The following is a 26,072-nucleotide window of genomic DNA, read 5'->3' on the forward strand; positions in this document are numbered from 1 at the left end:
AAAACCATAGACTAATAATGACTTCAAAATTGAAGATGTTCTAACCAGGGGTGTGCGTGGTGCGGTTTTAGGCTAAAACTAAACCGAAAACCAAAACTTCAGTTTTTGGAATTTTTGAAACCGTTCGGTTTTGTTTTTTCGGTTTTTTTTTTTGTTTCGGTTCGGTTCAGTTTCAGTTCGGTTTCGGTTTTATCGATTTTTGCCATTTGAGCCTGAAAATTTTAAGCCGAAATAAAAAGTTAGCAAAAATAAAAGAATTTAGGAATAAATAATTTTGTTAATTATAAAATTATAGACTATTATATATTTGACCAAAAACATTTGAGTTGCATATTTATTAGATTCTTAAAAATTACTAAAGATAAAATATAAAAAACAAAAATTTAGGAATTCGGTTCGGTTTTTATTACATGAAAAACTTTATAAAAACATAAAACCTAATCGTCGGTTTTTGTTTCGGTTCGGTTTTTTCGGTTTGAAAATTTTTAGTTCCAACACAACACATTCCCAATATTTTACAAAACAAATCTAGATAACCAATCAATGCTTTATTATACTAAATTCAGATGCAATATAACCATCGAAATAAAAACTTATATTTACATGCAACAAATAAAGAAAAAAAAGACACACCACCAAGACAAGTCAAACATTCCATAAACACATTTCAAACAACCAACCTCCTTAAAAACACAACTTCCTGCACTGTCCAACTTGAACCTCAGTGGGACAATAGGGGCACTTAAACGGCCTCGTGCTATTATTCTTTGACAACTTCGTTATCGACTGCTTACAAAGCACGTGCCCGCATGACATCAGCATTGGCGGATTCTCTTCACTCGCCTGTTCCCGACTCACAGGACACACAAATATCGAATGAAACTGAAAATCTTGATCCAAATCGATCGGGACAGGTAACTGTTTCATTAACTGCCATTCTTGTTTCTTTCCAGACATCACATTCATCAGTTTCAAAAGTGTTGGTAATCCTTGAGCTCCCGCTGCAATAGTCACACTTAATGGGCTTTGAATCGACTCGCCCACAAGAGTACAAAACTGTTGGGCCAGTTCTTGGGCCAGCTTGTCCCAATGGGCCGGTGAGAGAAGCTCAGTGTACGGTGACGACTCCAGCTTCCCGACCCACAAAATAGACGCCACTAGTTTTTGGACTTCAGGAAAATGCTGATTCGCAAAACGCGAGATATGCGTTCGGATGTATTTAAGCGCTTCATCTCTATGCCCGTTTTGGAGAATCTTTATGAATTGTAAGCGGTGGAGTTTCAGCGCGATGTCTGACCCGTTTTGTTGGAGTTTGTCGTGGTTGACAGTGGCCCAGTTTAACGCAGGACCCACGTCTTGGGATTTCATGGCTTCGAGGATTTGGTACATTTCAAGAAAGTGGGACTTCTTGTCGACTACGGGTTCGACATGCGACTCATTAACAAAACAATCGCCAACGTCAAACATGTTTTCGCGGTACAAGTGGTTAGTGATTATCTGGTTGACTGTTTGGAAGTCAAAGTCAACGTTTCGGTAAGACTTTGATATGTCGGGATTGAATTGTTTCTCGAGGAGTTTCGTGTATTTGGTCAATGCGAGGTTTAGTTCCTTTTGAGGAGCTTCGAGTTGACCGAGTGGAGCTATTTGTTTTAGCTTTGACTTTAGTTCGGTAAGGATTGAGTTGGGGTCGGGTTGACCTGGTTGAGGGGTTGCTGGCTGAATTCTTGACAATGCCTGCTGGATTTCTAGGGTCATTTGGTCAATGACTTCTTGGGATTTTGAGGATGATACTTTTTGCTTCTTTGTGACGCGGTCAAATGCATCTTTGATAGAATTCAACTCCATTATACGTCTTCTTGATTTGATTTCTTAGTTAAATAATAAGTACCTACCAAACAAAAACAATATTGTTTTGATGATTCGCATAAGATAATCTCTACTATTTATCTGTTCAATAATTCAAACGTGACTTTATTTGAGTGTTATTGTGTTAATTGATCTATTTTGGTTAAACAGTCAAATACTTTCATGTATCAATGTCAATGATTCATCATAAACTAATCTACATGTTATTTATCTTTTTATGCAAAAATCAGTACTTTGCATATTTAAGAGAAAAATGAGTTGAAAGGTCAAAAAGATTATTTTTAGTAGGCTTGTAAACGACTGAACATTCAGTAAACCGTTCGGGGGGAAGTTCGTTAACGTTCGTTTATTTAATAAACAAACGCGCATGAACAAAACTTTTTGTTAATTTAGTTACACGAACGAGCATGAACACATGTCTCGTTTGTTCATTACATTAGTTTATATTCGGCTGTTTATGTTCGTTGGTTTATGTTTGCTCAAGTTAGCTTGTCTACATTAGTTGTTCACACTTACTTTTAATTAGTTTTTCGACCCATTACAATATAGCCTAGTTTTAATCACTTTTTTAAGCTCAACACATGGTCGTGCACATTAACTCGTAATTGATTTTTAACTCAGTTATGTTCGTTCATCTATGTTCAATTACGTACGAGAACCATTCGTTTATACTGTTAACAAACATACATACACAAACACGGAAAAGAAAACACCGCTCATTTAACTTTTCGTGTTCGAACAGTTAAAGTTATAAGAACAAACACAAACATGCTCTGTTCATCTTTGTTCAATTCATTTAGGAACCTAAATTTGAGGGTTGGAATAGAATCTTATATTTGGCCAAATAATTGAGAGTGAGACTGATTTAAAGACGGGAAACAACAAATGGTCCCACAAATTCAAACTCGACCGACATAAAAACAAAATAAAGTAGATTACTTTAAAAGAGAAATATGATTACCTGATAGTCCTGATCTGATTGCTGAAGGAATTTGAGTGCTATAGAGAATGATGCAATCTGCTGTCTGTCAACGTCTTTAGCATTGAGATAATTTAAGAAAGGTAACACCATATATGATAAAAAAAAAACTTAAAAATCATCATCTTTTCATATTAAGACCCGTAATCGAACCGAACGAACACAAACAAGGGTATGTTCATGTTCATTCATTTAACTTTAAACGAACACGAACACTTAATCGAACATATATACTTGTGTTCATGCTCGTTTGTTTAAAATCTAAACGAACAATTTATGAACATAATTGAACAAAGATAAACAAACATAACTGAACATACAAACATATATGAACACACTTAAATGAACACAAAGAAATATATACGAACATAAATGAACGAACGAAACATGTTTTCATGTTCGTTCGTTTAATTAAACGAACATAAATGAAGTTCCCGCCAAACGGTTCACGAATCACTGATATTATAAAGAACCAATTACCTTAATAATAAGAAAACAAATTATATAACTCAAAATGTGTGTAAAATAAGCCATATGGTCCTATAGTTAGTTATACACACAATTAACCAGACATAGACATTGAACCAACCTAGGGTTTCAATCTCTAAATCTTAAATGCAAAATGCAAGCAAAATAACACATTTGCAGTTGCATCTACAAATCTGAAATCGATAATCTAAGGATTCAGTCAAGCCTACAAATCGCTAATTGATGATCATTTTCGTCACAGATTCAACAGTAATTTCATAAAAGACACATATAATTAAATTAAAAACCGAGTAAATGAATAACGAACGTTCTAGATCGAGAGATAACAGGGATTGATTGATTATAGTAAACAAACAGATTGACAAAAATGAAATCTTGCTTATTATTCTTAGAAACGTATACATACATACCAGGAGGCAAAAGGCGAAAGATGGAGTTGGGGATTTATTTGCGTGTAAAATTGGGAAATCTCTGGATTAATATAATTTTGTGAAATTGCCTAGATAGGGTTCCCATTTTACTTGTTTATTATTATTATTATTATTATTATTATTATTATTATTATTTGTTTTCAGCATTTTATTTTAAACAGATTATAAATAAATAATCTCACATTTTTTGTTTGTTTGTTTGTTTTTTTATTGAGCGATAATAATTTTAAATTTTAAAAAATCTATGCCAATTGTCCAACCTTCTAAATTATTTTCCGAATTTTGATCGGAGGAAGGATACGAGCCGGCCATTGATATAACATTTTTCTCGAAACAGTGATCCAAATGACGAAACACTGTATTAATTTGGGTGTTTGAATTTCCGGTTAACAAAAATCAAGTCATTTGAATCATCGACTCGAGATAAATTTTTCATCAGTCGACCCGTATTGTCTTCCGATCAAAAGTCCTAAAACGTCAGTTTGAATTTCGGAAAAACACTTAAAGACGTTAAGTGTTTTTTTTATGGAAGTCCATTGAGATAAAATAGTTGAAAGGTTGTGTAGGGCCCTGTTTTGTATATTAGTCTTTTTTTTATTTGTTTGATCTATTCACGATGCATTCTATTAGCTTGTCGGTCTGTTTATGTATGTTTGGGCATGAGGTCATGTAATGTTGAATTCATTGGGCCAAATATAATAGAAAGAGGCATGGGATGCTTCTCCTATAAATAGGAGAGCATGCCCATGCACTCCATAACCTTTAAATAATTTTATTTGCATCTCACTAACTCTCTCTCTCTATCTATCTATTCACTCTTTCTATCCATTTCGGGAAATAACAAACACAAACAAGATCTGAGATCTCAGCCGCTTACTAGTAATTTCCGCTAGCTAGTAAGTGAGATTGATTCAAGAACTTAACTTAGTTGTTTGATCCGTTCTTAGGGCCTACAATTGGTATCAGAGCTTTCGGCTCTACTAATTGTAGTTCGTGGGTCACAAACTTGGATTTTGGTATTGTTTGTGTGTTTTAAGGCTTGTGTTCAAGTGGGTTTTCTGGCTTACTTGTGTGTTTACAAGCTTGCAATAAGTGTTAAAGGGTTGTTTGGAGCTTTCGGCTTTGTTAGAAGTGTGTTATTGAAAGTGTTTGGATTCAAGAAATACGTTTGGTTACGCTTGGAAGTGTGTATATGAAGATCTACAAAGTGTTGATCGCTCTCTTGGGTAGATCAATCGAGTTTCTAAATGGCAAAAGGTGTATTTGTCTGAAAATCCGTGCATAAAGTGAAAATTGTACTTTCTGGAAATTCTAATCGAATCGACTTCCAACCCATTTGAATCGAGTTTACAAACAAATCGAATCGAATCTGCTAACCAATCGAATTAAGTTTGGAAACCAATCTAATCGAAATCCAAAACCAATCGAATCGAATTTCTATTCGATTTGATTCAAATTCTATTCGATTCATTTACCATTCGATTCGATTTTTTTAATATGATTCTATTCAACCCAGATTCGATCCGTTTAGACTTGGAACTTGTTTTACAAAAGATGTAACTTAACTGGTTGTGATTAAAATTAACTTTACAAATGGCAACTGATCCAGAAGTATCGAAGAGCTGCATGATGTTAGAAAATGAGGCTGGAACCACAACTAAACCTCCAAAGTTAATTTCATTTGAAAGCAACTTTGACAATTTCAAATGGAGGTTTAAGAATTATATTAGAATGACTGATATTACTGTCTTTCGATCCATTGAATAAGGACCTCATAAGCTTGTGACATTAACCCCTGATGGACCTGTTGATTCTTCCGTTGAAACCTATGGGGAGGTGGACAAGAAACTGATTTAAGAGGATCAAAAGGCTTATGGAATCCTTGGTATTTTTTATCAACAGATATTGCTCAAACTCTGAGAGAAGAAACATCTACCAAAGGACTTTGGGACTCTTTAGTTGAAAATTTTGAAGGAAACTTAGAAATGAGAAACACTCAAAGGAGGAAGATGTTGAAGGGGTAATTCCACATGTTCAATCATTGTTGGAAATCTCATCAGGAGATTTGAGAAGTTGATCACCAAGATAAGAAGTGCCAGAATCAACAATGATCCGTGTGAGATTAATTAAAAACTTCTAAGTTCACTGCCCTACACTTGGAATAGCAGTGTCATTAGAGCACATTATGCTAATGTGATTAAAGAAAATCAAAGCATTAAACATCTGAATGAGGAATATAAGAAATCTAATAAGATATATACCACTAGAATCAAAACTCATCATGACGACGTGGAAAAAATGCATGGTAAATTGTTTCAGTCCACTAAAATTATTGAATTTCATGAAAAGCGAATAGCCGAGTTAAATGTTAAAATTGAGAACTAGAATAGAGCTTTCTGAAAGAAAAATTGTTGTAGACAAATTTGAAATGGCTTCTGATAAATTAAATGGCATCATTGGAGCACAAATGGGTGTAAAACAAAAGACTTGTTTGGGATATGAATTTGTGGCAATTCCACCACCTTTTAATGACAACTACGCATCCCTACCTCACTTTAGTTTCAATACCCCTCCCGAGGATGAAGGACATGTGCCAAAACCAAAGATATTAGTTCCTCCTGTTTCAAAAACGATTGATACAATGCTAGTACATGTTGATTCTAATGGTGATTTGTCTTGTTTAGCAGGTTGTGTAGAAGAGAGTGGGTCGGTGGAAAAGGACATGAATTGTGACGAGAAAAGTATATCAAGTTCACCTTTTCTTTCTAATGTGAATTTAAAATCATTTGCCAATTCTGTCTATAATAATAACAACAGTATTTCCACGCAAAATACATTGTCCTCATCTTTGGATGATGATGCAACTTGTGAAAATGTTGATGTTGGCACTTGTTATGTTATTTTGAATGAAAATGTTGATGTTATTTCAGATAGTGATTGCAAAACTGTTCATCATGAAACATTTGTTGATAATTGTGAAAATTTAAAAAGGCTTGTTGATGTGAACATATTAAGTTGTTTATCATCAAGTTCTAGTACTTCATGTAATTTAGATAAAGACAAAGTTTTTGAAAATGAAAAATCTAGTACTTCATGTAAATATGTTCCACCAACTAGATGATCGTTTTCTCACACAACTAATCAAGTAAGAAATCCTCAACGACACAACTTCTATGATAACAACATATTATGGTCATTATCAAGAGAATTACATTAATTCTAGTTATGCAAATGCTTTTGGTTTATGGTTATGTTCCTAATAGCTTTTACAATCATGTTCCTTTCCAAGGATCACTTTTCGCACCGCAACAATCATATTATAGTTCAGATGAGTTCTACGGTGCTCATAGAAGAAAATGTTATTTTGTTTGTGGTAACCCGTCTCACCTTATAGGACATTGCAAGAATTGGCATAAACAACTGAAAGAAATGAACAGTTAGTTTAATCACTCCCATTCTAAAGTTGCACCCAGTACAAGAACAAGGGAACAAGGACTGGTCGATCTAAAAGTTTTGCTAGTGAAATGGACGTGAGATCCAACAACTCCAAGAAAGGTAGAAAACCTTTTTGGATAACTAAAAAGGAAAGATAAAAAAAAAGAAGTTCAAAGACTGAAAAGTCCAAGAACTCACTAAAAACAAATCAGCAAAAGGATCCAAATATCGAAAGTTCTGAGGAAATTGTTTTGAAAACAAAAAGAAGACGGTCCAAAAGAGCTTCTAAAACCGGAAAACATGCTTCTGCATGGATTCCTAAGGACTCCTCTTCTAATTCTAAATCACCACAACACTCCACTTTTATAAGAAACAAGATAAAATTTGGTGACTCTATGGTTGATCTTCCCGAGACAGCTAAGTCTTGGGAACCCATGTCTAATTAACTTCTAATGTATGTAGGGCCAGTCAAGAAGTCATGTCAACAGTATTTGGTACTTGGGCAATGGCTGCACCCGACACATGACTAAAGACGAGTCCTTATTGTTTGACCTTCAACCGTTTGATGGTGGGCATGTTTCATTTGCTGGCGACATGGGAGGAAATATTACAAAGAAAGGAAAATTTTTAAATGGCATCTTAACTTTTGATGACATAAATCTAGTGGAACAACTCAACAATAATCTGCTCAGCGTCTCACAAATTTGTGATCGACAGTTCTCCACGTTATTCATGGAAAATGAATGCTTGATTTTTAAACTAGGTTTCAAAGTCCTAGAAGAATAGATTTTGATGCGTACTCCGAGGCATAACGATGCTTACATTTTGGACATGAACAGTTCATACTCCCGTCGAACTGCTTTATGTTTAATCTCAAAAGCCTCGGAGAATGATTCATCACTGTGGCATAGAAGTCTTGGCCATGTGAACTTCAAAAATTTAAATAAACTTGTCAAAGGTGAACATGTGAGGGGCTTGCCTATTAAAACTTTCTCTTGCATTGAAAAATGTATTTCGTGCTCTAAATGCAAGAAACACAAACTCCCTCACATGCCCAATACTTTGAATTCCATAAACTCGATTCTTCAACTGTTACATATGAATTTATTTGGTCTCATTCATCTACTGGCAATAGGCCGAAAAATCCATTGTCTTGTTGTTACTGATAATTTCTCACGTTTCAGCTGGACTTTCCTTCTGGGGAACAAGGATGAAACTGCTCAATTTTAATCAGTTTCATAACTCTTGAGGAGAGGCAGATTGATAAGAAAGTGAAGTGTATTAGAAGCGACAACGGAACTGAGTTTTGCAACAGAGTTGTGGATGACTTCTGTCATTCAAAGGGGATATACCGCCAGTTCAGTGCTCCGTACACTCCACAACACAATGGGGTTGCTAAACATCGCAATAGAACATTGATCGGAGCTTCAAGAACTATGTTGTCAGACTCAAAGCTTCCATTGTTTTTCTAGGGTGAAGCAATCAATACTACATGATTCATACAAAACCGTGTGATCATCAATAAGCGCTTAAGGAAGCTCCTTTTGAAGTCTATTATAAGACCAAGCCGCACGTCAACTACTTTAAAACCTTTGGATGTCCATACACTTTGCTTCATACAAGTGCTTACCAGGATCCAAAATTTGCTGAGAAGGCCGACTAGTGTTATTTTGTTGGATATGCAGCCAACAAAATCGCTTATCGTGTCTACAACAAGAAGACAAAAGTGATATGGGTTAAATTATACATATATGAATTTGTGTTCGAGTTGATTTTTATTGAATGTTACTCTTATTTGGCTCATATATGAATTTTAAGGGGTTGAATAGAGAATGAGCTAATATGAAGTACTTTTACTAAACTTGAGACCGACGAGCGTATTCGAATGGATTTTATATATTACTAGTACTATTATTATCGTTATCATGATTTTTATCATTACCCATTTTTTTATAACTTAATAATAGTTTATATTAATATTAAAGATAGTAGAGAAAAGAAACAAAAGAAGTCATGGGGATTAAGGTTTTAACGATTGAATTCACTTATTATTATTATTATTATTTGATTAATCTGTGATGTCCAACTTATAAAAACAGGTTTGAAGTTGGCGGGCCATTCATTACCAAATTAATCAAAAGGTTTATTATGGGCCCAAAATAAATTACTGTAGGATCAACTTAAGTGGCCTTTTGAGGAAGTCGTGAAGGTCAGCAACTATAATCATAAGATATCTATATATACTTATATATTAAATTAAGAGGAGAGAACCCTAAGGAAAAAAGGGCAGGAGGCCGAATATTTTAATAACAGGGGTGGGGTTCGAAAAAAGAGAATATTGGGGACAGAGAGTTTGACGCAAGAAAGAAAAAGAGAGAGAGAAAGCTGTTGGTTCAAGCGAAGAACGTTTGGGTTCAACACCTACTCTAGCAAATATTATTATTATTCGGTTTGATTTTATTGTTTTCTTTATGAATTCAGTTTTTGAACCTTACTTATTCGGTTTGTTCTTGAGTATGGTTGTTTGCTAAAACCTTAGACCGCCTAGGCTTATGATGAACTTTTGTTGACGTTGGATTTTAGTTTTGATTTTGCTTTTGTTTATGGATTTATGATTAAGTAAGAAGTTTATTGTTATTCATTCGATGCATATGTGTGCTTAGAATTGATTGATTGGTTTTTATTGTTTTAAAATTATTTTGTTGATTACCTATCATATAATAGTATTCTGTTAGGTCATCTACTGTGTGTTTTGTCTGGTCCCTTGATTTCAGCTGGATCTTACTTAATCATGTCATAACTCACACAAATAGATGTGTCGACAAGAGAGTTAATGACGGGTTGCTATATTTAGAAAGATGACCGTTTGTTAAAGGCGGAATCAATATCAAACATACGGTTGCTTAATCAATATTAAAAGGTAACCAACACAAACAAGATTCACTCAAAAGATTTCCATTCATATAACATTTATCATACAAATTGGATAATCGATTTAGGGTTTCTTGAAGGAGGGTTTTTTCCGTACGTATCCTAGGACAGCCGTCACTTTCAAGAAAATATTCTTTCTTATCCAAAAGTGTAAGGCTAAAATCCGTCCTCTTCTAGTGACGTGCCCTAAAACATTCTATTTATAGACCTGCCATCCTAGGACAGCTGTCATTCCTTCTAGAAACCCCAAACGTAAATACATATTCAAATTACATAATCAGAAAATATTCTAAGTGTAAAACAAGTCTTCCGGGTAGGATTTGCATCAATCTTCATTTTCCTAGTACGTACTCTGCCATCCTTCACAACTTGGTAACATAGAAGTGTGCTCGGGATCAGTTTCCGGGTAGACTTTACTTGAAGAGTATTTTACCAAGTAAAATACTCACCGGGTAGACTTCAGTCTTCTTGACTTTGCCAGACTTTGCCCGACAAACCCTTACGAGCAACTTTGTTCTTCAATGGTCCATTTCAACTCCTTGCTATAAAATAACTTATTAGCAAAGTGTAGTTCCTTGCTTGAGTTGAACCTTGCCCGATGTTACTTAATGATATTCATCTAAATCATCAAGCTTGTTCGGACCACTATTATTAATGAATACCTTGCCCGGTCTTCCAATCACTTAGATTCATGAGCTTGGTTAGCCAAAAGCTTACTCGGGAGTGAACTTTACTTGGCTTTGAAGAACAGACTTGCTTGATAAAGTGAAGTTTGCCCGGATTTACATAAACTAGTGAACCTTACCCGGTAATGCACTAATTTGCAAACCCTGCTCGGATATCCACTAAAGAAGACTTCTTGAAGATAACCTTGCCCGATAGACAAAATATCGTACTCGGCTAAGTAAAAGCTTGCTCGGAGGTCTAAGGTGTGCCCGGATCCATACTTAGCGAATTCTCAGGAGGTTGAGAAGATTCCAATCTTCCATATACTTCACTTTGGTCAAATCTTTGACTCAACAATCTCCCCCTAGATTGGAACACCTCAACTGACCCAAAACATTTCTAAGGTTACTTACACTTAGTCAAAAATACACATCAAATTACATAATCAAATAACATAAACAAATTACATAATCAAAAGCTTGTCCGAAGACATTACACAACAAATCCTATTCTATTCATCTTGTCTCTTCCTTGCATTATGAATGGCTTGTCTTCGATTGACTATTTCAGATGCAACTTTCATTTTGAAGATATTAAGGATTCGGTAGTGAGTATGACTTTCAGGAATAACCAAATCCCTTATATCCATTAGATCCTCAACATGCAAATAGGTCAAATCTTCATCTTTCTTGATAATCCCCAGTATTTTTCCATCTGAATTTGTCAGCAAGTAATGGTCATTATTTTCTTTGTACTCTACTTCAGTTATAACACCATTTCTTTGTACTGTATAGTTGGGGCGTATCATTCTTCTTCCTAAGATTATACATGTGTTCATATTCGACAATGGATTCATTCCTGTGATATTCATCATAAAGTCTCTTTCAGCAATGTCCATTCTTTTCAATTTTTCTGTCCTCTTTGACCTGTGAAGTTGAATCATTCTCCAACTTCTCTTTTCCTTTAAGAACTTGAATCCCTTATCAGCTTCATCTCTCAAAAATTTTGACAGGTCTTTCATCTGCCTTCCAGCCATCTTGTTTCTATTCCTGAAGTCATACAGATTAAGATTGGCCATTCTTTCCAGTTGCTCTTCTGTATACTCACGGAAGTCACTTCTTACAACAATTTCCCTCAGCTGTCTACTTTCCATGATCACTATCAGGGACTCAGTAACAGAATCAAAGTAGAGTTCTCTTGGAAGATCCACATCAGATTGTGGTCTTGTTGTTCTTTGTTGTGCAGATCTACTTGATTCACCTCTTCCTCCTTGTGGTTGTCTTCTTGAGATTGGAGGCCTAAAAGGGATAGACTTCTTTGGTTTTCCAGGCCTTAAGTTGAAAACTTTAATGTAGATGGCCTCTACCATTTCTGTTGGAAGGTTAGCCAAATCAACAACATTCTGTCCTGCTAGTTCTTTAAGATCCAGCAACATTCTTGCCATACCAGGAGTGTTTGCCAATCCAGCAGGCACAAAGCTTCCAACCACAAAGGTTCTAGGGTTATCACTTTCCCTCAAAGCTTTCTCCCATTCAGCCTTTTGTATATAAAACAGTTCTTTCAAATCTTGTTTCTCCAAGGCATTGAAATCTGCTTCACTCATTCCCCTTTGATCAATCATAACCCTTCTTAGAATATTTATCATCTCTTCATTTTCCCAAGGGACAATGGGCTCATCTTCAGGTTCTGGCTTCACTTCTTGTGGGGTAGGAGTTTCAACTGATCTGACTTGTTCCTTTAATTTTTCCCTCATAGTTTGAATTCTTCTCTTCTTTGCTTGAGGTTCATCAGTTGATTCAAACTGTTTGGTAGACTTTTCAGTTTATGCCCTTTTCAGCTTTTCTTTTCTTTTCAATTTATTGTACTGGTCTACCACTGATTCTCTTGACAAGTTTTCAACAATTTCAGGCTTTAAACCTCTTTCCAGTAGGTAACCACCCATTCCTCCAAATTTCTTTTTCAATTTTTCTATCTTCTCAAGTTTCTCATTTTCCTTTACACATTTTGTAATCACTTTTTCTCTTTCACTGTTATACAGATCTTGAAGTTGATCAAAGTTGAAGTGAGACAGATCTTTCTCTGAATAATTGTGCCTTCTGAGATATTCTCTGAATTTCTGGCTTTCCCAGTTCTTTTCTTCCATCTTTTTCTTGAGGTCATCTCTCTCCTTATCAAGTCTCTTTTGCAACTGATCATCATCAAGATCAGCCAAAGTGTCAAAACTTATTCCATATCTTCTCAACTTTACAACCAATGGATGACCCCTTTTAGCTTCTCTCATGCTCAACTCAATGTTGGCTCTCTGCTCATCTGTCATTTCAACTTGTGGAGATTCAACATTAACAGCTTCACCTCCTTTCCCTTGATCATCATTGTTTTCATCAGAATCATCAGTTTCATCATCCTCTTCAGTTGATACATTGACTGCATCTATCTTTGGCTCATCTGAGGGTGGATGATCTGGATTTTGCTCAGAACTAACAGGCACATCAGGAACACCTGGAATCTGTTGTCCTGGTTGCAGTGTCTGCAGTGGAATTGCCCTGATTGGGCTATTATCATTATCACCTTCATCATCAGGAGTCTCAACATAGCATTTGTTCTTTTCATCCCATCTCCCTCTCTTTGTTTTCCTCTCATCATTCCTTTTTTGTTCATCAGACTTCCTCTTTCTTGTATACACTTGTTCAAATCTTTTGGCTCTTTCCATCCTGATTCTGGTGATATTAGCCATCATACCAGTTGGCCTTTTAGGTTCCCTTTTAGGTTCCTTTTGAGGCATTTCTTCAGATTCACACGTCTTTTCAGATTCCTTTTCAGGTTGGCTCTGTGGTTGAAAAATACTAATCACCATAGCCAAGGAATTGTCAGCTTCCTCATTTCTGTTCATCATAATCAGTGTTTCAATCGCTTCTTGATCAGCCACATCATCAATAATTTCTTTTGCAAGTTTGGCTTGTTTGATCAAGATTTCCTGTTCTGCCATTTCTTCAGGAGTCAGGGATTGAGCCAGTATCTCCCTATCCCTTGTTTCTCTCAGAATGTTCTCTTGTTCTCTTAAGGCATCTTTATTTGCAATAGCATCATCTTTAAATGACACATCTTTTTCTGGAAATGCCTTAACAGGCTCTTCTACACTGATTTTTGCCTTACCTTTTTCAATTCTCCTCCTCACATCCTCTTCATCCTCAGATTGTACATAGTCATCAATCTCTTTTTCTAGTGCCTTTAACTCAGGATCATACTCTGCCCTCTTGGAGCTTTCTGGTTGTTCAGTTTGAGTGATGGGCTCCTCAGCAGCAGTATTCCCTTCATTCAACACTTCAGTCTCAACTCCATTTTGAATGTCAATTAAAACATCAGTAGCTATATCAGTAGCAGCTATATTTTCCTCAACATTTGTCTTTTCAACCATATCTTCTGTCTCAACATTCTCTCCATCCCTCTCCACATTTACTGTTTCATCATTGTAATCATAATCTTGTTCTCCCACATCTGATCTATCACCATCATACTCATCATCCTCAGCTCTCCTCTCCTAACTACTCTCCTCTCCATCATCATAAACATTCATAATCAGTTTTAAACTGTCTGCAGTCTCCACAACTGTTACAATTTCAGCAACATTTACACCAGAGACAGTTGGCATATTCTCATTCTCCCCCTGTTTTGGGGCAGCTGAGGTCTTCTCAACCTCCTGCTCCAGGGACTTTATTCTCAATTCAGCTCTTACCAACTTATCTATCAACATTACATTTTCATCAGTCACCTCCTCATTTCTCCTCTTCAATTCAGCATTTTCTAACATTAAATCCAGATTTCTTTGGAATAACTCTGTGTAAGTGAGTGGTGTTGTAGGTGGTGATGTGGAAAATGGTTCATGTTCATGTTGTTCTTGGTTTGTGGTGTGGGTTTGAATTATGGATAGTGGTGGTGATTGTGTATGAGGTGGGCTTGGAATGAATCTGTGTGAGTTGGGCTATGAGTTGGTGGTGTTTGTGGTGGTGGGGATGTATGTGTTGATGTTTCTGTTTGGCTTATGGTTAGGGTATGAGGTGGGGATTGAGAGGTTTGATGTGGTGGAGTTTGTGGTGGTGAAGGTATAATGGGTTGGTCAATATGTGGTGGTGACTGTGGGGGTTTTGGAATAGGTTGTTCTGTTTGCTCAAGTTGCTCCCCTGATCAGGTGCAACTATATCCATAGCTACTCCAGCTCCTCCTTCATCTCCATCAAAATTATCATCTCCATCATCAGAACCATCATCATTACTCTTAACATCATCTCCTCCTTCCTCCTCTGAGCTTAACTCAGGCACTTGCATCACCCCCAAGTTATGATCTAACAGCCATGGCAAAATTTCAAATGGAACTTCAGAATTGAATCTATTGGCAGCACCTGGATTCTTAATTCTCTTATAAGTGTCAGGATTTTGCCAATAGGTGTGTTATGCCAATAGTGGGTAGATCTTGTAATTCTCTGTTGAAGATTATCTGTAGGAACCTTGGGTATTGCAAAAATCTATCATTCTCAGCCTTTTTCAAATTTGAAACTAATCTCTCAAAGATCATCTTTGAGAAATTAAATGGCAAATCATAAATGATTCCAACAGTGGTATTTGCTAGATCATGACTCATCAAAGTCCATGATCCTTTTCGTGGAGCAAATCCCTGTATCACATGATGAATAAGGAATCTGTACAACATAGGGAACATTCCCTTTTGAAATTGCCCATCATGTACCGTCCCCTGATATCCCATTGTCTGTTCAAAGATCCTCATCAGGTGATCAGTATTGAAGTTTATTGGATTATGATCATCATCATTCAACCGTAAACATCTTCTGATCATTCTTTCTGTCACATGTATCTCATGGCCAGCAAAAGATGCTTCGATTCTCTTTCCATTGATATCTTCAATAAGTTCTGCAGATCTCCAAAAATCCAGTGAATGATTTCTGTAGATGACAGGATTTTCAGTGAAGGCAAAACTGACATTTGATCGAGCCATCCATGTAATCATTCTCTCTATAGGCTCGTTGTCAGGTGTGACTTGAAAGAGTGCACACATATTATGCTTCTTCTCGAAGAAGTACTTGGGTTGGTCTTCTTCTGCCATATCTGAACATCATAAATAAACATATTCAAAGTGAAATTAGTCATAAAGTTCAGTACTTTAAATAATTTCAAGGTATAAAAATGAAGAAGAAAGAGAGAGAAATCATCAAGAACCTGTTCTTCAACAAATTTATAACCTAGACACATAAACAAAGTATTAGTAATCAAATACATAATCAAAGCCCATTATAGTCTAATCGTGATCGGAAAACACATTACTATTGCTTACCGAGTCGGAATTAGAGGGTTAATTCAAGTTAGGGTTTGGATTAAAGTTGAATGAGATAAGTCGGTTAGGTTTCTTTGCGAGTAAGCAGTTGCAGTGGAAGGAGAGAGAGGGAAAAGTAATGTTGAAAAATTTGCCTAACTCCCTCTTATATACCTTTTGAAAGTGGGTTTTAAATGCTTTTTGTCATTTTGTGAATTATTAGCTGTCAAACAATAACCTTATCCACTTGATATATTAAAAACAATATTTATCTTTTAAGTTAATAAAAACCTTACTCAGAAAGTTTTATATATCCAAAGTCTACTCGGTATACTTCCCCTTACACAAAGCTTACCCAAATAATAAAAACATCAAACCTTGCTTGGTCAAACCAAGTAATTTAAAGTCTAGACATTGTTGAAGAAAGCTTACCCGAAATACCAGATTTCTTGAGAAATTAATCACAAGGAAAATAATCAAGTATATAGCATCAAATAAGCATCCTTTCTAGGAATCAATTAAGATCCCTAAATAAATTTCTTAAACTCAAATTAAATGACTTAATCTAGCATAAACCCTATTAAAAAGAAAACATATTCAATCAGACATACTAATAGACATATTCAGTCAAGTATACTTGGAGGCAAAGTGTGCTCGAGCAACCTTTACAATGTTTAATGTGCCCGAACAACCTTCTTATGCAAAGTATACCCGAATAACCTTCCTAGAGTACAAAGTGTGCCCGGAAAGAACTTCTAGCAGACAGTGTACTCGGAAAGTCAAGTTTTGAAATTACCAAGTATATTGAGGGAACAATGGTGTACCCGAAATATAAAGTGTTCCCGGAAAACAAGGTTTGCCCGAAAACACTTGTAATTTCAAAGAAATCATAAACATAAATATCGCAGAGCATGCTAGAAATGAAATTAACAACACATAAACATTTAAGTGTGCTCTAGTCTATAAATTTCAAAGAGCTTGCCCGAAATTCCTATGTTAGCACTAAGCTTACTAGGATACACATATTCAATCATCAGGTATGCCTCTACCCGAGGGATTTTAAACATATCAGACCATACCCGAACATGAAAAACTTAAATAATAATATCTAAGTGTGCTCGGAAAGGTTAACAAAACCTTTCCTAACAACATATTCACACAAATCACAAAGCTTACTCGGTGAACTAATCCTAAGTTCACAAAGTTTGCTTGAACTAACAATCAGCATATAAAATGCAAAGCTTGCCCCAAACAAGAATCTCTTGTTAAAAGCTAGCTATAACACATAATCATCTCAAGACTTCAAGCTTGCTCAGGAAATGAGTACAATAGTGTACTCTACCCGGAAAGTATAAATACTTCAAAGCATGCCTGAAAATCATAGACCTAGTCAAAAATGACTAAGCTTGCTCGGAAAGGTCATAAATCATCAAACCTTACCCGAAATAACATATTCAAACATATTCAACTGTTTTGTGCCCGGAAAGGTTATAAAACATCAAACCTTACCCGAACTTACATATTCAACCTATTAAAGGCAAAATGCAACACTTTTTGACTTAAACCACTTTGTCAAAATATATTTTTCATTACGGATCATAGTTTAAGAGCAAATGGTGCATTTAGAGATCAAATTTCAGTTGTATTTCACTTCAAAACAGTTTGTTCCATTTTCCGAAAAGATCTCAAGAATGGGATCATATTGACTAAGTAGCTTTCTCAATACTTCATTCTCAGCATTATTATGACAACATAGATAGATTAACAGCAAGTATAAACTTAACATGAATTTTATCTCTTTGGTGATATGATTAAGGTTCAATTTAAGCATAATGCATTAATGGTCAACACTGTGCTATGATGCCTCATATCTCTTCTCAAAGCTTATTTGGCTTTCCCCAGATCACCCCAATTTGACTCCAACCTCCTGTATTTGGTCAAAAATTATTTTTTGTATGACAGAACTTATTGAATATTTTTGTATTTTTGATTTTCAAACATATATAGAGGTTGCACGTTGGACTTACAGTTAGATAACAGGCCTTTCATTCAAGATGAGACAGATTTTGTCAACATCTTTGTAGTTCTTTGTTGTAACCCTCTTGTTTGATAAAATATTTAAAACACTTATCAACTATTGGTTGATTTATTCATTCTTCCCCTTGTTTTTGATATTTTCTCAAATTTTCTAACACATGTTCTTTGTCATATTTAAAGATGTTTCATTTTTGGTTGACCAAATAACAACAGGCTTGTGTATGACTGGGTAATCACTATTATGCCTATCATTTGGAGAGATTTATCTTGAGACATGCAAAAACAACTATGTATCTCCACATAAAGATTAGCATATTCATTATGTTTATATCACCTTAGATTTTACATCATCATGAGAAAGCAACCATACATGTTAATGACTATACTATGGTCCTTTTGGCCTATTAAATCCATATGATTGGCTAAGTAGTCAATGTACTATCATTTCCTATTTTGAACAGTTTAATATTCAATCACCCCAATTTCTCTTAATTGGCAGGTAAATGGTTATCCTATTTGACCAAAAAGTGGTCAACAGGACCACACATACATGTGAATATATGTCCTTTCAACTTCAGAGCTATTGACATAGTTTTAAGTGAATAAATAAGAAACAAGTCATGATTGCCCCAAATGCATTCAGGTTTCAGGTCAATGGCTATCCTTTGAATCTGTAGAGATTTAAGGACCAAATATACACAGGTGCATGTCCTTCCAACTGGGCAAATGACATAATTTTCAGCAAAAACAACTACTTGAGACTTTTCTATAAAAATCCTTCTTTTAAGCTTCTATAAAGCTTGAACTGAATAATCTTATCATATCTCTACACCATTGAACAACTTGCTCATGTTTTGACCAAAATAAAGTAATTATGCAAAATTCATTGGAAAACATCATATTATCACTTAATTTTGACATAAGACTCATTTTGACATAAACAGTTGTAATATAATCATATCTTAATCACACATGATATCATCAAGAGAAGTAGACAACACTAACATTCAAAGCCTAACCTATCTTAATAACATCAGAAGATCAGATAAAATACATATTCAAGCAATTAAGCAATGATGTCAGAAAGCTTGTCCTAATAAGTAGATCATATCAAGAACACTTAATCTAACATCACAAATGCACATCAACTGATAAACATGCACACATTTCAATCAAATCAATCATGTTAAATTTTGCACATAAAATCAGTTAAAGCACATAATGGTTAACACATTCAGTAGCATAATCAGTATTATACTTAAACATATTCACATAACATTCACTTTGTGAAACCTCTAAATAAAGTGATCAATTAGCACATAGAGGTACACAACCAAGCATACATCCTTAATCAGATCTCATCAGAGTTGATTATCCCCAGGGCTTTCAGAAGAAAGTTGAACCTGGTTCTATTAAGTGGTTTGGTGAATAGTCAGCCAAATTGTCACTTGTATCAACTCTTTGCATTTCAATCAAACCTTTTTCACTGCAATCTCTGATGAAGTGATGTCTGATTTCAATATGCTTAGTCTTAGAATGTTGAACTGGATTCTTGACAGTAAAGTATGCAGCAGTATTATCAATAAGAATAGGGGTGTTCAGAAAATTCAAACCATAGTCCAGCATTTGATTTTGAATCCATAGAACTTGTGCACAGCAGGCAGATGCAGCAACATATTCAGCTTCTGCAGTAGATATTGAGACAATAGTCTATTTTTTTGCATTGCCATGACACTAGCCTTTCACCCAAAAATTGACATCCTCCTGAGGTTGACTTTCTGCTCATGTTACAGCCATCATCACTGTCTGTATATGCAATAAGATCAAAATATTGGTTCTTTGGATACCAAATCCCTAAGTCTGGTATTCCCTTCAAATATCTGAATATTCTTTTAACAGCATTCAAGTGGGAGACTTTTGGACTTGATTGGAATCTTGCACACACACATATAGCAAACATGATATCTGGTTTTGTTGCAGTCAGATACATCAGAGATCCAATTTTGGCTCTATATTCATGTTCATCCACAGGCTCCCCCTTTTCATCTGCAATCATCTTTTCTTTGGTGTCCATTGGAGTTGAAGCAGTCTTGTACTCATGACAGTTGAACTTGTTCAAGATGTCTTGCACATATTTATTTTGGTGAATGAAGATCCCTTCAGCTTTCTGTTGAACTTGTAATCCAAGAAAGAAGTTCATTTCTCCCATAGAGCTCATGCTATACTTGGACTTCATTAACCCTTCAAACTCCATGCACATTTCTTCATTTGTAGATCCAAAGATGATGTCATCCACATACACTTGCAACAGAAGCAAGTCTGATCCCTTTCTTTTGTAGAAGAGTGTCTTGTCAATGGCTCCCCTTTTAAAACCATTTTCAAGAAGATGATTTGACAGCTCATCATACCATGCTCTAGGAGCCTGATGCAATCCATAAAGGGCTTTGTTTAGTTTATACACCCTGTTTGGATACATTGGACCCTCAAAACCTGGAGGTTGAGCTACATACACTTCTTCATCAATCTTTCCATTTAGAAATGCAGACTTAACATCAAGCTGGAACACTTTAATGTTCTTTGAGGTAGCATATGCAAGGAAAATCCTGATAGCTTCAAGTCTTGCAACAGGAGAAAAGATTTCCCCAAAGTATATTCCTTCTTCTTGAAGACATCCCAGTGCTACAAGTCTAGCTTTGTTCTTAATCACCAAACCCCTTTCATCCCTTTTGTTTCTAAAAACCCATTTGGTTCCTATTGCCTATCTGTCTATTGGCCTATCAACAAGATCCCACACATGTAGGTCTCTGAACTGTGATAGTTCCTCTTGCATTGCTTCCACCCAACTATTGTCTTTTAGTGCTTGAGCAATGTTCTTTGGCTCTATTTGGGATAGAAAGCATGAGTAAAGACAGATGTTTGCAATTTCAAAATGACTTCTGGTAACTCTTTCATGCAAATCTCCAATGATGTTTTCAGAAGGATGATTCTTTTCCACATAAGGAGTTTGTATAATCGTATTTGTAGACAAATTTGTGTCAAGATTTGTTTCATTGAGATCTGGTTCTTCAATGATCAAATCAGTTTCTGCATCATGAAATTCTGGTGCTTCATCATTATGTTGTCCTAAAGTAGATGCACCATTGTTTTTTAAATTTAATCTTTGAAACAAGTCTTGAAACCTTGCAGTAGATGCAGCTACTTCTTCCCTTGCTTGGTTGCTTGTGTCTCCCTCATTCTGAACTTGATCATTCTGTGCATCTTGATTGTCTTGATTGTTCTCACTATGATCAATTTCAGGATTGTGATTGTTATCTTGATCTTCTTGAACTTGGTCAACAATGTCACATGGGGAATGTTTCACAAAAGTATACTCCTTTTATTTTCTAGCAACCTTCTTCCATAATTTTTCCAAGTCCAATGATTTCTTCTTTTTCTTTTCAATTTCACTGGTCTTGTAGAATGAGTCATCAAAGTCTTCAGGATAAATCTTGAATGACCTTATAAACTTTTCATGATCAAACAGCCATGCTGCACCATCAACTGTATTGAATTGATTTTCATTGAAATTAATGTCAGATGATTCTATAACACTCAAATGGTCTTTCACATATACTCTGTAAGCTTTTGAGTGTGTAGAATATCCAACAAAGAAACAGTCTAGGGATTTTGTTTGAAACTTGTTCAAATAGTCTCTTGTGTCCAGAAGAAAACATTTGCATCCAAAGGGCTTGAAAAACTTGATATAAGGCTTTCTATTATGAAATATTTCATATGGAGTTTTGTTATGCCTTTTGTTGACAAGTACCCTGTTCTGAACATAGCAGGCTGTATTTATGGCTTCTGCCCAAAAAGTGACAGGTAAATTAGCATCTGTCAACATGGTTCTTGCAGCTTCAATCAAAGTTCTATTTCTTCTTTCTGCAACACCATTTTGTTCAGGAGTTCTAGGAGCTGAGAATTGTTGTAGTATTCCCTTTTCTGCACAAAATTCTTGCATAACTCCATTCTTGAACTCAGTACCATTGTCACTTCTAATCATTTTAACTTTCTTATTCAACTTGTTCTCAATCATTGTTACACAACCTTTAATTAACTCTGCAGTCTCATCCTTGGTACTTAGGAAATAAACCCAAGTATATCTTGAATAGTCATCAATGATCACAAGACCATATATTTTCTTCCTTATACTTGGCACACTCACAGGACCAAAGAGATCCATGTGAAGTAGTTCAAGTACTTGATCAATTGAGTTTATGAGCTTTGGCTTATGAGTAGATTTGTGTTGCTTTCCCTTTTGGCATGAACTACAATGATCTTCCAATTTGAACTCTCTTGTAGGTAAGCCTATGACATGCTCACCTTTGACAAGTCTATTCATGTTCTTTAAGTTCACATGACACAGTTTCCTATGCCACAATTTTGATTCATTTTCAATGGCTTTGGAAATAAAGCATGCACCTCCTCTTGAAACAGCTTCTTTCATATTCAGTTCATATAAGTTGCCATTTCTTGGTGCCATCATCATAATCATTTCAGGTAGAATCACAAACTCAGGTTTTAGAATGAAACAGTGTGAATCATCAAAACTGACTTTGTATCCCTTATCACACATTTGTGATATATTCAGTAGATTGTACTGAAGACCTTTAACATGAAACACATTATCAAATGAAACCTTTTCATTTGTTAAGATTCCTTTTCCAACAATCTTTCCACCATTTTCATCACTCCCAAAAGCTACAGGACCTTCATACTTTTCTTCATAATTGACAAGAGACTTCTTGTCACAAGTCATGTGCCTAGAACAACCACTATCCATGTACCATATGTCATTCAGAGGAGTGGACTGTTCCTGAGATGATGATCCAGCTTCTTTCTAATTATAGCCATGAATGCCACATTTGTCCTCTTGATATCATCTGCAATATCTTCTTCATGATTGATCCAATCAAAGTTACCTTCATGCTATGTTGTTATAGCAGCATTTCCTTGATTTCTGATCTGGTTTTGATTGGCTGGAACAGTGTTGTTTGAAACATTGTGAAGGTTTTGATTGTTGTTTCTCTGAAAACCTTGATTTTGAGGCACTCCTTGATCATGATTGTGCATTTGAGGTTGGAAGTTGTTGAAGTTGGGATTATAGTTGTTGTTGGGATTGTTGTTGAAGTTGTTGTTGAAGTTGTTGGTGTTTGGTCTCTGCTGATATTGAGGCTGCTGTTGATACTGAGGGTGCTGATTTCTTGGTTGGTTCTGAAATTGGTTTACTTGGAAATTTCTTGGCATGTTACATTCTCTTGCAAAATGACCAGGCTGTTGGAAATTGTAGCAAATGGATTTTGACTTGTCAAAACCAGTTCTTTCATTTGGTCCTGATAGGAGTGACCTACCAGTCCTGTTGTAAAGCCTCTTGCTTCTAAGAGCCAACATAGCTGCTTGCCACTTCAAATCCATGTCCTCCAAATCATCAACATCTATCTGCTCAAGATCATCTTGTACTACACTTGTGTGAATTAAGTTCTTTGCAACAAATGCATTATATGATTCAGTGAACATTGACAGCAATGCCTGTGTATCACTGTTTTTCCCATTTCCACTACTAGTGTGAGGAGCATTCCCACTTGCCATAGAGGCAGAATCAGTGTCATCAATCAGCTGCACATTGAATCGTTGCTGGTTTCCTTGATTGTTTGTGCTAACACCAACAAATAATTTTGGAGTATCAGAATTTAGTTCAACAGGTTCTTCAATGATAGGAATCTGCTGTTGATTCTTGGTAGTCAAGTTACTCATAGGTGCAATCAATGCATTTGAAACATTGAAGCAGGGTCTTTCCTCCTTAATCATTTCATTCTCTATCATCTCTATTTCAGCAGCTTGAAGAAAGCACACTACATCATCCACTTTTAGCTCAATGAAGTTATGCTTTGTAAGGATGAACTTGAAAGTAGTGTGCCATTCCTTTGGCATAGAGTTGAGCAGCTTAGTATTGAGGTCAAAATCTGTCATGACATAGTCTATGGTTCTAAGATCATTCACAATTGCTAAGAACCTCTCCAGAATTGATTTCAACCTTTCTCCTTCTTTATACTTGAATCTTTCTAGTTGCTGCTTCAATATCTGCTTCTTGATGTTTTTGAGTTCAACATTTCCCTCAAACATTTCAAGTATTGCATCATACATTGCCTTGGCATTGGGATGATGTGCAACCTTGGTAAGTATTTCCCAAGACAGACCTAGCTTCAACATAGCTAAAGCCTTGTCATTTACTTTCCTCATCCTTTCTCTCACAGCAGCAGTTGCTGCAGGATTTTCACCTTCTTCAACTTCCCCTTGTGGACCATTCTTGATGGAGTTCCACATATCAACATCATTATAGCAAACGGCTGCTTCAAACAAGACCTTCCATTTAGTGAATTTTCCTGTCCATACAGTCTAGGAATCTTGTTAGTAGAGACTTCTTGTTCCTCGTAACCAGACATTTTGAGAAATCAAAAGTAGTTTCTTTATAAAAATAGAGTTCAAAATAATCAGATCTGAAAACCGATTGTTCAGATCTGAGGTGTCTGATGCGATAAGAACAAGATTTATATATAAAGATTAAAACTTTAATTAAAATAAGGAAGAGAAAACACCAAATGATTGTAGATCTGGAAGAAAAATGAAGAACAGACCTGCTGACGTCACGCTTCAATGTAACAGTGGTCTGCTGACGTCATTCTTCTTCAAATCTTTAATCAGCAACAATCTTTCCAAAATAGCAGCAACAAGCTCTGATACCACTTGTCTGGTCCCTTGATTTCAGCTGGATCTTACTTAATCATGTCATAACTCACACAAATAGATGTGTCGACAAGAGAGTTAATGACGGGTTGCTATATTTCGAAAGATGACCGTTTGTTAAAGGCGGAATCAATAACAAACATACGGTTGCTTAATCAATTTTAAAAGGTAACCAACACAAACAAGATTCACTCAAAAGATTTCCATTCATATAACATTTATCATACAAATTTGATAATCGATTTAGGGTTTCTTGAAGGAGGGTTTTTTTCGTACGTATCCTAGGACAGCCGTCACTTTCAAGAAAATATTCTTTCTTATCCAAAAGTGTAAAGGCTAAAATCCGTCCTCTTCTAGCGGCGTGCCCTAAAACATTCTATTCATAAGCCTGCCATCCTAGGACAGCTGTCATTCCTTCTAGAACCCCAAACGTAAATACATATTCAAATTACATAATCAGAAAATATTCTAAGTGTAAAACAAGTCTTCCGGGTAGGCTTTGCATCAATCTTCATTTTCCGAGTACGCTGTGTACTCTATCATCCTTCAGGACTTGGGTAAACATAGAAGTGTGCCCAGGATCAGTTTTCGGGTCGACTTTACTTAAAGAGTATTTTACCAAGTAAAATACTCACCGGTTAGACTTCAATCTTCTTGACTTTGCCAGACTTCGCCCGACGAACCCTTACGAGCAACCTTGTTCTTCAATGGTCCATTTCAACTCCTTGCTATAACATAACTTATTAGCAAAGTGTACTCGGGAGTATTGTTCCTTGCTTGAGTTAAACTTTGCCCGATGCTACTTAAAGATATTCATCTAGATCATCAAGCTTGTTCAGACCACCATTATTAATGAATACCTTGCCCGTTCTTCCAATCACTTGGCTTCATGGACTTGGTTAGCCAAAAGCATACTCGGAAGTGAACTTTTATTGGCTATGAAGAACAGACTTGCTTGATAAAATGAACCTTGCCCGGATTTAAATAAACTAGTGAACCTTACTCGGCAAAATATCGTACTCGGCTAAGTAAAATCTTGCTCGGAGGTCTAAGGTGTGCCCGGATCCATATTTAGCGAATTCTAAGGAGGTTGAGAAGATTCCAACATTCCATATACTTCACTTTGGTCAAATCTT

General features: G+C 35.8%; 1 long non-coding RNA gene and 1 pseudogene across 2 annotated transcripts; one reads left to right on the forward strand and one right to left on the reverse strand.

Annotated features, from left to right (window-relative positions):
* Nucleotides 1-533: 533 nt before the first annotated feature.
* On the reverse strand, nt 534-3,709 carry LOC143613838 (protein RMD5 homolog pseudogene; annotated as a pseudogene). Its single transcript, XR_013150191.1, has 2 exons — nt 2,828-3,709; nt 534-1,888 (listed from the first exon to the last, which is right to left on the reverse strand). The product of XR_013150191.1 is annotated as a protein RMD5 homolog pseudogene (transcript).
* On the forward strand, nt 1,745-3,858 carry LOC143613839 (uncharacterized). The gene is made up of 3 exons (XR_013150192.1): nt 1,745-1,872; nt 2,816-2,893; nt 3,751-3,858. It is a non-coding gene; the product is annotated as an uncharacterized LOC143613839 (long non-coding RNA).
* Nucleotides 3,859-26,072: the final 22,214 nt, after the last annotated feature.

This window comes from Bidens hawaiensis, unplaced genomic scaffold (assembly GCF_021521415.1).
Source record: "Bidens hawaiensis isolate Kalapana, Puna unplaced genomic scaffold, B.hawaiensis_p1.1 tig00038477_1, whole genome shotgun sequence".
Lineage (NCBI taxonomy): Eukaryota > Viridiplantae > Streptophyta > Magnoliopsida > Asterales > Asteraceae > Bidens > Bidens hawaiensis.